This window comes from Pelophylax lessonae (genome assembly GCF_965119305.1).
Source record: "Pelophylax lessonae genome assembly, chromosome: 4".
Lineage (NCBI taxonomy): Eukaryota > Metazoa > Chordata > Amphibia > Anura > Ranidae > Pelophylax > Pelophylax lessonae.
The window spans coordinates 53,224,050-53,237,717 of NC_138771.1; the positions used below are offsets into that span (position 1 = coordinate 53,224,050).

The 13,668-nt window shown below is 42.7% G+C and overlaps 1 long non-coding RNA gene across 1 annotated transcript in view; it reads right to left on the bottom strand.

The window, feature by feature from the left end:
* Positions 1-1,940: 1,940 nt before the first annotated feature.
* Positions 1,941-13,668, bottom strand: part of LOC309553741 — a 162,615-nt gene continuing 150,887 nt past the window's right edge. Inside the window, exon 2 of the long non-coding RNA XR_014225191.1 lies at positions 1,941-2,403. This is a non-coding gene — a long non-coding RNA (uncharacterized lncRNA). The remainder of the gene's footprint in view (positions 2,404-13,668) is intronic.

Sequence of the window (13,668 nt, forward strand, 5' to 3'; positions counted from 1 at the left end):
AAACCTTTGCATAAGTCTACTGGTGCCTTTAAATACTTTTCTGCCTATGTATTTTAAAAGAGGACTTTGTCTTCTTTAAAATAAAGGTTAATTTTCCAGGGTGAGGAAGCTGAACATTAGATATCTGGCTCCAAGAAAGTCAAGTGTGTTGGTGGCTCCAGGGCATTTGCCCTTTTTGCCTGATTATTAAAATGGTTGTGACTGATGAGTATCTTATTATCTGTACATATGTTATTTATAGACATGCAACTAATCAAATGTAGAAGATTCCACGGTGGCATTGATGGTCATTCTTTTCAAATTGAACAGTGGCATTGCTGATACCATGTGGACATTGCTGATACCATGCTTGCCTAGTTACCAACCATATTGGGTGAGTATATTAAAGTGGATGTAAACCCTCACATATACCCAGTGAAGTGTACAGCCTCAGATGATACACAGAGATGAGATAAATCTCCCTACATAAGTTTTACATGTATATCTGCTGTCTTCAGCTTTCTATATTCTGTAAGAAAGTGCACATTGTGTTACAAATTTTTCTTCCTGTTTCCACAGTGGGAGGGGAGTCTAGGCATACACCAAGTGTGAGCAGATTGGAGGAAAGGCACACCCCGCCCCCTCCACATAGGCAGAGGAAGGAAGGAACTTGCAGAGCTGTGCTGGGAATAGACCAGCTCTCTGCTTATCTGCCTCTAAGTCCCTTCCCTGATAAAAAAAATTCCAGATGCTTTTAACTCCTGTGTCAGAGAACTTGTCAGAAGTTATAATGCTGATAACAGAAGAACAGAGCAGCAGAAAGACACGGGACTTAGGAGAGAGATAGGTAAACACTATAGATATATGCGCCCAGGTCAGATTTAATGAATGGGGTTTACGTCCACTTTAAGTTTGCCTTTACTACCTGGTTTGGTGCCTGTTATATTTGATATGGCACAACTAAGCATTGTTTTCCTTCCCCTTTTCTTTTCTCTGTTTTTCTTATAACTCGCCCCATATTTTCTTTTATGATGCCCTAACTACATTGAAGTGTTACTAAACCCACAACAGTAAAATCAATCTGTATATACAGCAAAGCATGCTTGTTATACTCATTGTGGAACCTAAGGGGCTAATCCTCTGCATTGTGTAAAAAGGCTGTTTGATCCTGTCTTCTCTGATCCTCCCCTACCTTTATATCCCTCATCCATCTGCTGATAGTACAGGGCCTTTGGGGTCATTCTGCACATGCTCAGTTTGCTGTGTATTACTAGAGAGTTTTTTTTTTTTCTTGGGAGGGTGCATGTGATCAGCACAGGGCCAATCAACACTGTCCAGGCCAGCCTTTCTCAACCTTTTCAACACAGAGGAACCCTTGAAATAAATTTCTGGTCTCGGGGAACTCCTGCTAAAAATTAAAAATCTACAACTCATGACACATTAGTGTGACAGTCAGTGGGAAGAATGCTCCTTACTCTTGTCATCGTTGGAAACAATTATGCCCTTACAGATAGCTACAAGGAACAATGGTGTCATTGGGAACTTATCTGAGAGGCAGAAATTGCCCATTGCTCAAGGAACCCCTAGCAACCTCAGGAGGAACCCTAGGGTTCCACGGAACCCTGGTTGAGAAACCCTGGTCCAGACAGAGGGTCAGGGGTCCTGCAGCCTCATAGGGCAATCAGAGAAGAATGGAAACTCCTCCTACAAGCTTTAACCAGACACTGATAGAAGTCACAAGACTGCTATATACTGCTGATGAGAAAAGGTATTGAGCTGTTTATATTTACTAAAATAATTGCATCTCCATGTTATGTCTACTGTGGGAGCACATATTTGTGAAGGCAGGCTCCTGGGTTTGGTAACACTAATTCGTGTTTTTGTGTCTGCCTGGAGTTCAGCTTAAAAAAAGAAAATAATTTGGTAAAATAGTATAATATGACCACATTAACAAAAACACATTTTTGTAGCTTTATTTATTTAGCTTTATTTATTAATTTATTTTTTTTTTTTCATTTCATTTTTACATGATTCAGCTCCATTATTTCCTGATAGGATAGCTTATCTTGTGATATACCATGGATTTCCCATCTTCATTCCTAATTGTTGTCAAGGCAATGACCCCAACAAGCCAGCGGTATTTAATTGACTTCTATACCTGAAATATTCCTTGGAAACAAGAAATTGTCAAGCCAACTTATGAGTCACGATTTTGTTGTGGCGCGTCCTCCTCTGTTTTTCATTAGCATATTTGAGCTCCCTGTTAAATGGTAAATGAGGTAGCTGATAGTGCATTTCTTCTTTGTTCCAAGTGCTGTTTTTCCCCTCGTCCTCCTTCCTGCTCGGGGCAGTTGTGACATCAATCCATGCATGTCGCAGCCCTCAGCGTACTTGTTACCAGCCGCGCTTGCAATGGCACCAGACCTGCACAGGAACAAACATAATTAACTGATTGTAACCTTAATGCCTTATGATTGGAATACATAACAATCTCCAAAGCATATGCAACCACGCTGAACACAATCTGGGCCTTTAGTCCGTCTGATTATACAAGGAAAGTATCATACATATTCCCATAGTAATTGCACTCCATTCCCAACCTGTAACAATGAGGAAATCTGCATAAGATTCCCGTAACATTTTGCCTCTGGCTTTCTGTGTGATGTATGGCTGTCCTCTGCTGCAATGTAGACTTTCATCTCACCGTGTTTGCCTTCAAAGTGAAGATGTCCTTTGCTGACCTTGATAGCTTGTGGTCAAGAACCTGGTGATGTTCCTTTCTTTCCAGCCTAATTATATCATGTAATGTATTAGTAGGATACAGTGTAAATTATATAGTAAAAGGTTATTCTGGTCATATTAGTCTGAACCTTTATGATATCACCTAGAATAATCCAACAAAATGTCTGTAGGCTGCAGTCAACACCTTCATGAATCACAATACCCATTCAGTCTGTCTGTAATATTTTGTTTTAATGTATCTGATATGATTACATAGATCTGAATCCAACATGTTAGTATTCAGCACATTTTTATACTATATTAGGAGGCTAATGGGAAGGAAATGGAAATTTCATGTGGCGCACTAATGCCAGGTGACTCAGTTTGTGTCCATACGTCACACAAATGCAAAAAATACAAAAATTCCACAGCGTACTGCCCAACTAGTCAGTACAAGAAGTATTTAAAATCTAAACCCAGAAACAAATGTTTAATATAGGGCAGCCTACTAGTCCTTATATAGTGACTGCGTTTGTTTTCTTTTTTTTTCCCAGGGTTTTTTCCTTTATTTTTATCTAGTGATTCTGCCAGTAACACACTTCCTGTTTTGGGGTGACAACAATCATTCACTATGCTGTATCTATGGAGGAACAACATTGTCACCCAAGCCTACTTCCCTGATTTGGACTTAAAGTGAGCCTTCACTCAAAAATAAAATTTTGGGTATACCTGGCTCCAGTCCCCTCCCTCTACCACAATTCGATTTTTTTTAAAGTGCTGTTTTATTTTTTTACGCTTCCTCCTTTTTTACCTAGGCGAGAATGAGGTTGCACACACATTCTCAAGGGCTCTTTCAGGCTTTGGCATCAGGCTGAGACCTTCGACATATCAGTGCGCATGTGGGTTTGCAATGACACTCATAAAGGGCCCTGCGATAGCCGGCAGAAGAACATTTTAAAGGACCTGTAATAATTATTCTGAAAGCCCCCTATGTTCCCCCAGCCTCCTCAGCTACCATCAATCTTTTCTTTTGGACAGTGCATACCTAGTCATTCTAGGACTAGCATCATCGCTATGAATGCGCTTTGGCAGTATAGTTCCAGCACTCGGTAGATTAAAACTTTACTACTGTTCTCTACTGCATTAGAGGTGGTTTTGTTACTGTTTATGCTGATTTGGATAAAAAGCCTTCTGTGTGTTTTGTTATTGTTTATGCTGATTTGGATAAAAAGCCTTCTGTGTGCTGCAGCCCCCCTAATACTTACCTGAGGTCCCTCTAGATCCAGCAAAGTAGTGTACAGGCATACCCCACGTTTAAAATGTATGGATATGTTGTAGTCCTGGGTCCTCTCTCGGTGCTCCCCAAGTTTTTTGTCCCTGTCACTTATAGTTTGGGAGCAGTGCCATGCCAAGCCGATCAAGATTTCCCATAGACGCCAATGTTAAAGCTAGGGAGCAGTGCCATGTCAAGCTGTCCAATATTTCCCATAGAAGCCAATGTAAAGCCCTGTATTTAAGTGGTTAAGGAGAACCCTATGACAGAATTAAAAGAAAAACAGCGTGGGGTCCCACCCAAAATCCATACCAAACCCTTATCCAAGCATGCAGCCTGGCAGCCCCCCCCCGAACCATACCAGGCTGCTTGCCCTCAACATGTTGATGGGGACAAGAGCCTCTTCCCAACAACCCTGGGCTGTGGTTGTGGGGGTCTGCGGGTAGGGGGCTTATCAGAATCTGGAAGCCCCCTTTAACAAGGTGGCCCCCAGATTCCGCCCCCCAGGCTGCATGCTCAGATAAGGGTCTGGTAGGGATTTTGTGGGGGACCCCATGCCACTTTTTTCATGTTTTATTATCTGTATTGCCAGGAGCCGACAATACATTACAGCCGCGAGTAAGTTTAAATTACATTTTTTCCTTTAGAAATGTCAGTATTGCTGCAGCAGGCTCCATGCAGCGTACAGATGCTCCACTTTACAGGTACATTAAAGGGACCCCAAGGCACAATATTTAATGGAATTTTTCGTTTTTATTGTTTCGCTTTAAGCATTATTAAAATCACTGCTCCTGTAAAAATGATTGTTTAAAAAAAAAAATGTTTGCATTGATACATGTCCCCCATGGCAGTACCCGGGTCCCCATATACTTTGTATGGCAATAACATGCATATAAGCCTTTAAAATAAGGACTTTTGATTTTTCATGTTCGTGTCCCATAGACTTTAATAGAGTTCGCATGTTCACTTGAACTTTTTCCCTGTTGGAGATGTTCTAGTGCGAAACCGAACAGGGGGGTGTTCGGCCCATCACTACTTGTCAACTAGCTTTTTTAAAGGGAGAGGTAAACAATGGTAGACTCAATAGGGTTGCTTTGCTGAATGTAAACAGGCTGTTCACTGTTTTACTTTGCAATGGAATTTGGCGCAGAGGAATGGGGAATATGCTCAGTGAATTGGCTGAAGCTCTGCTGATTTCCACTATCAGTCATGTGCAAGCAAAAATGCTGTTTTTTTTAATTTTCTTGGACATGATTAGGTTGAAACTTCACATTCACTAAGCTCCTGGGCAAATTCCCTTACAAATTGCAATTTCTCTTGCAAAGCAAACAGCCAATTTGCCATTAGTAGATCAACCCCAATTTTTTTTTTAACAACATATTTCTTTTATCTGTCATGTTCTCTGAGTTTTCATATGACCAAACAATTGCAATTGTGTAAATAGTCCTTGTAGGAGCTAACAAGTTCATTTAGGTGAAGCTAGATTAGAATGTGGGAGTCCGGGAATGCTTGTTTGGCATAATGTTGTTGCTGTAGGAAATTCTTGTTTTCAAACCACAGGCAATTTTTAGAACATGCAAACCTTTGCATGTTTTTCCCCAGCAGGTATAATCTTTCAATGGATTCCAAAGTAATCAAGACAAGTATACAATTATGTGGGCACCAGTAGACTCATTTGCATCCATACTTTTTCTCTAGGGCCTCTTGGAGCCTGAAGCATACTGTAATCACAGGAGGGATTATCAAATGTTACAAGTTTATCAGTGTATTTCTGGCAACCCACAAGACGTGAAAACATGTCTGATCTTGGAACTTTATGTACTCAGAATCAAAATGAACAAGAGACACTGCAAGGGAATGTGTAATTTCTAATTTAAAGGTCCCCAAATTCAGCAAATTGATGAGACTGCCTTATACAAATAATTTGTTTTTATTGTCATTGGTTATCTCTATTTACATTTTGAGGGAGAAGACAAAAAACTGATTTGGGTCTTCTATGTAAAAATGTAATAAATTTAAGCTTTGAATTAAATTTTATTTCGCAATTCAGCTGGTGCTATCCCAGGGGCAGTGACAGGTAAGAATGTAGTGACTCCTAGCTATAGGTTTGGCTAATCCTCATAGCCTTCACAGGCCTACTTCATGATTTCAGGTCAGGGTTTCTCAACCAGGGTTCCATGGAACCCTATGGTTTCTCCTGAGGTTGCTATGGGTTCCTTGAGCAATGGGCAATTTCTGCCTCCCAGATAAATTCCCAATGACACCATTGTTCCTTTTAGCTATCTGTAAGGGGGAAATTCTTCCCAAGAATGACAAGAGTAAGGAGCATTCTTCCCACTGACTGTCCCACTAATGTGTCATGAGTTGTAGATTTTACATTTTTAGCAGGGGGTCCCTGAGACCAGAAATTTATTTCAAGGGTTCCTCTGTGTTGAAAAGGTTGAGAAAGGCTGCTCTAGGTGATGGTGGGTCCAAGACCCCAGAGTCGGCTCACCTTAATATGGCCTCCAAGCCACCCTGGCAAACACTTTCACTCACACAAGGGAGGCCCCTCGGCTTCTGGCAGTAAAAAACATAGCCCATAGGGGGAGCATTAGAATACAGGGCACATGGGAGGGCACGTTTTACTACAGCCATGTATATGGGTCTCCCTTTACCAGCTCAACCTGTTTCCCACTGAGCTGTTCTCAAAGTCTCAATACCCCAGATATAGGGGCACCCCCTCAATCCACAGAAATAAGGGGAAACTCCTTTTGGTTTTGTCTTGGGATGCTTAAATCAGTTCTTTCTCTTTGCATAGCAAAGTTCATTTGCATATCATATCTGGATGAATCAACAATCGGTTCAGTTGTATTGTTCAACACCACATCCCGGATAAGTATATAGAAAACCAAGCATAGGCAAAAATGGGATTTTTTTCAGTGTTGAGTCCTTCTCTCAGAATAAACTTACAGACACATGTATAAATAAAAGCAATGATTTTATTTCAACACATGTTAAAATTAGTTGGGGGTACAGACTACTTAAAAACCAATGGAATCGTAAATAGCAGCCACACGCAACATTACAGCCAAAGCAGGGGAATCCCTTAGCGTCTCCAGGCTTCAGAGGCAGCAGCTCTGACTTGTAGATGAAAACAAATGCATCCAGGGCCGGGACAAGGGGTGGGAACGGTTGCCCTGGGCGCAATGGTTTATTGCAGGGATGGGGGGCGCCTTGACCCTAACCCTAAGGGAAGGGGGGGCGCAGTTTGGCATCCTTGCCCTGGGCGCTGGATGACCTTGTCCTGGCACTGAATGCATCCACCGCATTTAATGATTGGTAAGCTGTAATATATCTCAATATATCGGCAAACTCATCTCTTCAGGGAAGCCTATCACACCTCCAACTAATCTTTGACCTCTTCCATCAGCTCATTCCCCACAGTTACAAATTCTTGTAACACCTGCCATTAGATTGTAAGCTTTTCTGAGCAGGGCCCTCTTAATCCTCTTGTATTTTATTGTATTGTAACTGTATTATCTCCCTTTTATATTCTAAAGCGCTGCGTATACTGTTGGCGCTATATAAATCCTGAATAATAAGAATAAATATATATTACATTTTTATTTTTCGGTTTAATACTGTTCTAAGGTGTGCCAGTGATCATGCTATGAACATTTAAATATTTACATATTGTAAACAAGCAGTGAATGAGCACTCACTGACCTCCATAACTACAGGAATAATGGAGCAATTCCTCCTTACGTTTCACAGCAGAAGCACTAGAATTGCAGCTCACCTCCCCTTACTTACTGTGACAGCAGGGACTTGCCAGCCTGACAGCCTTCTAAAGTAAATTAAATGAAGGTGCAGTAAGCAGTTCAGAAACTGACTGCAAGCTGAATTTAGGGTCTCTGTTTTAATAATTGTTGAAAGTGGTTACAAAATTAAAAGTTAGCAGCCACAAAGACTGTAGCTGCTGACTTTCAATAAATGAACACTCACCTGCCAAGGGGTCCAGCTGTCATGCTTACTGTGGGCAGCTGGCTGTGACTCCTTGCAGCTTTACAGCTGGCTGACCATTGCACAGGTGTGACTCATGCTGTGCTCTGTAAATGGTCCCAAAGTCTTGTGGGACCTGTATCATGTCCCAGAAAGTTGCAGGATGGAGAAGAAATTTAGAAGAGGGGGGAGGAAGGAGGGCATAAAGCAAAACTTCACCTTTAGGGTTCACTTTAAGTCTGGTTCACACTAGTGTGATTTCAGATGCAAATCGCACACAATCACATGGCAATGGAGTTCATATTATTCTCTATTGTGTAGGGCAGCATGGTTTATTTTTGTAAAAGGGTCCAGTGCTACTTTGGTGTGATTGCAGAACAATTTTGGCCCCATAGACTTAAAGCGTAACTCCACCCAAAAAGGGAAGTTCTGCTTTAAGGACTCATTCCCGGCTCCTCTTGCACAATTGGCACTTTTGAGGAGCTGGGGGGAGCAAGTACCCGATTTTGACAGGTACCTGCTCCCACTTCTGTTCCCAGCGCCGTAGCGCTGGGAACAGAAGTTCTTCTTCCTTCCTCCCCCCTAGAGTCTTCTGGGACACTGACAAGTCCCAAAAGACTGCATCCACCAATACAGGATGCGCCGAGTGACTTGAGCATGCGCAGTGGGTGCCCGGCTGTGAAGCCTCAAGCTGTCACAGCTGGGTGCCTATAGAGAAGATGCCGGCGCCGCCGAGGGAGGACAGAGGAAGAAGCTCACCGCTGGACCATGGGACAGGTGAGTGGCTGTTTTTTAAAAGTCAGCAGCTACACTTTTTGTAGCTGCTGACTTTTATTTTTTTTATAGGTGCCTGGAGTTCCTCTTTAACAACCAGCATCCAGTCCTCTTCCTCCTTTTTTTATTAAAATACGCAGTAGCATCAAAAACATGTAAAGACGCAACCAAGTGGCACCACATATCCAAATATGCAAATCGGACCTAGCCTTACGCCACAGTGCCTGCAAGTAAAAGAATATCCTAAATTTTCGGTTTTCCCCAGAAAAGTTTAGAGGGGAAATCTTTCAATAGGGACACTAGTTCTCGTGAGCTGGGGGTCCCCAAGGAATTCCCTTAATTTTCAGGGATTTCCTCTCACTTCCTGTTTGGCTATGGGACAGGAAGTGAAGGGAAATCTCTGCAATGGGACACAGATGGCGAAAAAAAAAAAAAAATCTGACAGGGGTTATAACTCTCCATTGCTTTGTCCAAAATGAAAAAAAAGTTTGCTTATAATTCTAACTTAAGTTAAATCTATAAGTTAACTGCTACTTCTGACCAAGAATCACTGCAACTTTGATGAAATGCAGCCAGCTTACCTTACTTTAAGAATTATTGTATGTACCTACAAAATAAGCTTCTGTGAGTGTCCGCCTCCCAAGGTCACATTTGTGCATCTTCTCCTTTCTTTGTGAAAGCAAGCAACTTACAGTGGTTGGAATAAAGAATGTATAGCTTATTATTTTTCATATCTCAGCAACCGGTGTATCATATGCAGAAGATTACTAGCAGCAGAGTAATTCTAAGCAGTAGGGCGGTCTAATGTGCTACATACTATATATCATAGGATAAAAAAAAAAAAAAAAAAGCCATGGGCAAGGCAATCATTTATGTTGGCACTAGGAATTTATAACTTTCAGTGGTGATAGTTTAGGCTCTGGATACAGGTAGCATGATTAGGAGTTAGACCAAGTTAAAGAGAAGGTCCTAGTGATAGTAAAACTTGCTTCAGACTTTGCATTGAAAACGATTTTACCCTTTATGATGGTGCTTTTGTGTATACTTGAAGACTTTATTTTAAATATTGACTGCTGGTGTATTCATATAATCTGTGGTAATCTTTTGGTTTTAAATATACTTTAAGTCAGCCTTTCTCAACCAGGGTTACACGAAACCTTAGGGTTCTTCCTGTTGTAGCTAAGGGCTCATTTTATCAATGAGCAATTTTTGCGTCTCATTTGAGTAATCATTGACCCCAATAATCATAATAGCTTTTTGTTGAAGGGGTGGCTTTCTACTCACTAGCCACCAATGTATGGAAAATTCTTCTCACTGGCCGCCAGTATAATGGGCCCCTTTTTCCCACTGACCACCAATGTATGTGGCATTTCTCCGTATGATCACCAGTGTAACGACCTTACTGGCTACCAATGTAAGGGGCCTTCTCCCCAACTAACCAATCTGGGCTGTGTAGGGTGGCTAACAATTAAACAATAGGTTGTCTTTCTCCCATTGACCCCCTATGTGAGGAAAGACTGCATTTTTTACTGTTTGCATTTCTTTTTTGAGCCATTAATATTGTTTAATTACGTTATTATTACTAAAAATATTTTATTGTATAGAGTACAGGGAATCAGCTCACAGATCTTCAACTGATGGGATCAGAGTGATCAGATGACACATCCACGTCTGCTCAGTATCTGCAGAGCAGACATAGACAAAGCCCGTTGCAAAAAAGTTTTAGGTGCAAAGCACCAGTTCCCTGCGCTCAGAGAGGTGTCATTTCTGAGGAAGAGGCTAAGCCTCGAAACGCGTTAGCCACTACAAACTCAAGGGACAACTTACCCTTAGATCCTACTACTGAGGACTGCGTTCCTTATGTGATATGCTTTTAACCAAGAAACTCGTTTGTGAGTATTTTTAATCTTCTTACTTTTAAATAAACCAACCAAAGGATAATGCACTAGGCCTGTGCGCCCCTGTGTTTGTTTGTTGTTTATAGACAAAGCCCGCTCTGCTGTATGGGCGGCCGGGAGTAAATGGACTGCACTGCCCATTTACACCTGACTTCCTCTGATCTGCTCTACCTAAACAGAAGAGGACAGAATCCCTTTCCAAATTTTTTTTTTTTTTTTTTTGATCCAATCAGACCTGGAGGTAGGAGGTTGTAAATAGTCATTTACACTCATCTGTCCATAGGAATAAATATTATATTCAGTTTTTCAAAAACTGATCAGAATGCCCATGTGAAAGGGGCTTTACTCTTTTATTTCATCTTACATCTCAATTTCCTAGAGGAAGCTAGCAGCTGAATGGAGGATGTGTTATTGGCTGCTAGGAGGCCATTGGCTGCACCGTTGACAAAATCAATGAATCTGCACAACTGACAGAGTACTAGCAACCAAGATGACTGTGCAGCTTGGAGGCTAAATATGGACTGAGGACAGAGGGGTTGATTTACTAAAGACAAATACACTGTGCGCTTTGCAAAGTACTGTTGCACTCTGCAAGTGCAATTATTTTAGTGCTTAGTAGATTAGATAAATCTTCACTTTGCAAAGAATACCCAATCACATACAAGGAAATTATAAAAAAACAACATTTTTGCTTGCACATGATTGGATAATGGTAGTCACCAGAGCTTCTGCTCATGTACTAAACTCTGGAGCAACTGCACAGTCTATTTGGCATTAGTAAATCCACCCCAGAATGTCCACAATATGGACACTGGCTAATCTTCCACAGTCCTCCCAGACTGACTCTACAACCATCTCAGACTGCTACTCCTCAGTCCTCTCAGGCTGTCTCACTTACCAACCACCCAGCTATCTTCTCCCTGGACATGCTCACTGGTTCCTGCTGTCTCACACCTGCTCCTGTGCCACTGGGCAGGACTCTTCCTTGTGTTGTCAGAGGATCTCTCCTGCACCCGAGCCCAGAAGAGGGGGTTACCCTCAAGGACCTCTGACAGCCTCCTTAGGACTTCATCTCCAACTTCCACCCAAACTCCACTGCCCCTGCTAGCCTGACCCAGAGTATTTAAGAGGTCCCTTCCCCTGCCAGCCAATTTGGGATTGGTTAAGGCCCTCATCAATACTCCAGGCAGCTCCTCCTAACCTTCCTCCCATTCTTCTGGAAGTTTCTCAAAAGTTCTAGCAAGAAGGGGGAGGTAACAGAGGTGCTTCTGGATGAATCATTCCATCCTCCCTGCAGGGCTGCCATCAGGAGGGTACAGCCAGTACTCATGTATGGGGCCCCGGCACATAGGGGGGCCCAGACAGCAGGAAGATCGTTAGGATGACAGTATACCTCCCAACCTGGGCAGGACTGTCCCGCTGTCCCGCTGTACAGAGGCTTTGTTCGGCATAATTCTGGTGATAAATGTTACCTTCTAGCTCAGAAGGACCTGCAGCAGTGGGAACATTTAGCACAGCCAGGGATTGGCCAACAAACCAGCTGGGTGTGCACTATGCAGAGACTGCACCTGTCAAATTCATGCTGTGATGACTGCTACTTAGACCCGCCCCCTGTGTCAAACAACACATGCATAGGGAAGAAGGAGAAGGAAGATATGGCAGCCAGCAACAGAAAGGTATTTTAGAAAGGTAATCATGTGGAAGATGGGGGACCTTTGGGGAAGATAAGGGCAGAGGAGAGGTGTGTGTGTTGCAGAGGTTGTAGCAGCTGGGAAGAGGTGCAGTACAGAGGCATTTACGTACATTCGCTACTATGGACAGCTTGGTATGGCACTACTTCCGATTTTTAACATTGGCCTCAATGGAGAATCTTGGTCAACTTGGTATGGCACTGCTCCCTGTCTAACATTTGCATCTATGGGAAATCTTGGTCAGCTTAGTAAGGCACTACTTCCTATCTAGCACTGATTGGGAGGGATTTTTGCTAGGAAGAAGGGTGATAATATAATTTTGATATTTTCGGTGGAAGGGGGCCCTGTCAGGTAGGCTGTATGGGGCCCCAGGATTTCTAGCGGCAGCCCTGCCTCCCTGAGTCACTCACCCTGACTCAGATTCAAAACACATAGGCTTGGCTGGCAGCAAATTTACCTTCACTACAAAAACGTATTTACACTACCTAGCACTCTACACTTGAGGGTACTATATATGTTTCATTCACATTTCTTTTCTTCCATTTATTGTTCTAAGTCCTATATACAATCATTGTTCTAATTATGTTACACTTCATAGAAACCGATCAGCTTTCAGTTTTTTTTTTTTTGTCAAAGCTAAAAGTGGTTGTAAAGGCAGACGGTTTTTCATCTTAATGCATTCTATGCATTAAGATAAAAAACCTTCTGTGTGCAGCAACCCCCCTCAGCCCCCCTAACACTTACCTGAGACCACACTCCATCCAGCGATGTGCATGAGAAACTCGGCTGTCCAGGACTCTCCTTCCTGATTGGCACATACACAGCAGCTGTGCTATTGGCTCCCGCTGCTGTCAATCAAAGTCTGTGAGGCGAGAGAGGGGACGGGGCCAAGTCGCAGCTCCAGGGGCCTTCAAAGCAAGCTAGAGAACAAGGGTATGTTGTATGGGCCCTTCCGTGGAATACAGCAGGCTTTAAGTGAGGCACTGCACTTCGGCAGCCCTCTCCAGAGGATTGACGAAGGAGCTGAGCTCCGAAACATGTAACCGCTCACCACCCGCTCTATTAGACACCGGCCGCTGCGTCCATACCCTGCCTTCAGGAAATCTCATGCTGACTAAGCTGAGACACAGACGAAAGGACGCATCTACAGGAAGCGGATCACCGGATGTCCTCATTGCAACCACTCAGCACAGCGGATAGGAAGACTCCAGACAGATCTTTGCTATGCCCATGTCACATTTACCAAATGTGAGTGCTTTTACACTTTTAACCTAATAAATACTCAGAGCCTACTGCACTTAGAGGCGCCTTGTCTTTTTATCTTCAAAGCAAGCTGCTTTCTGTGGGG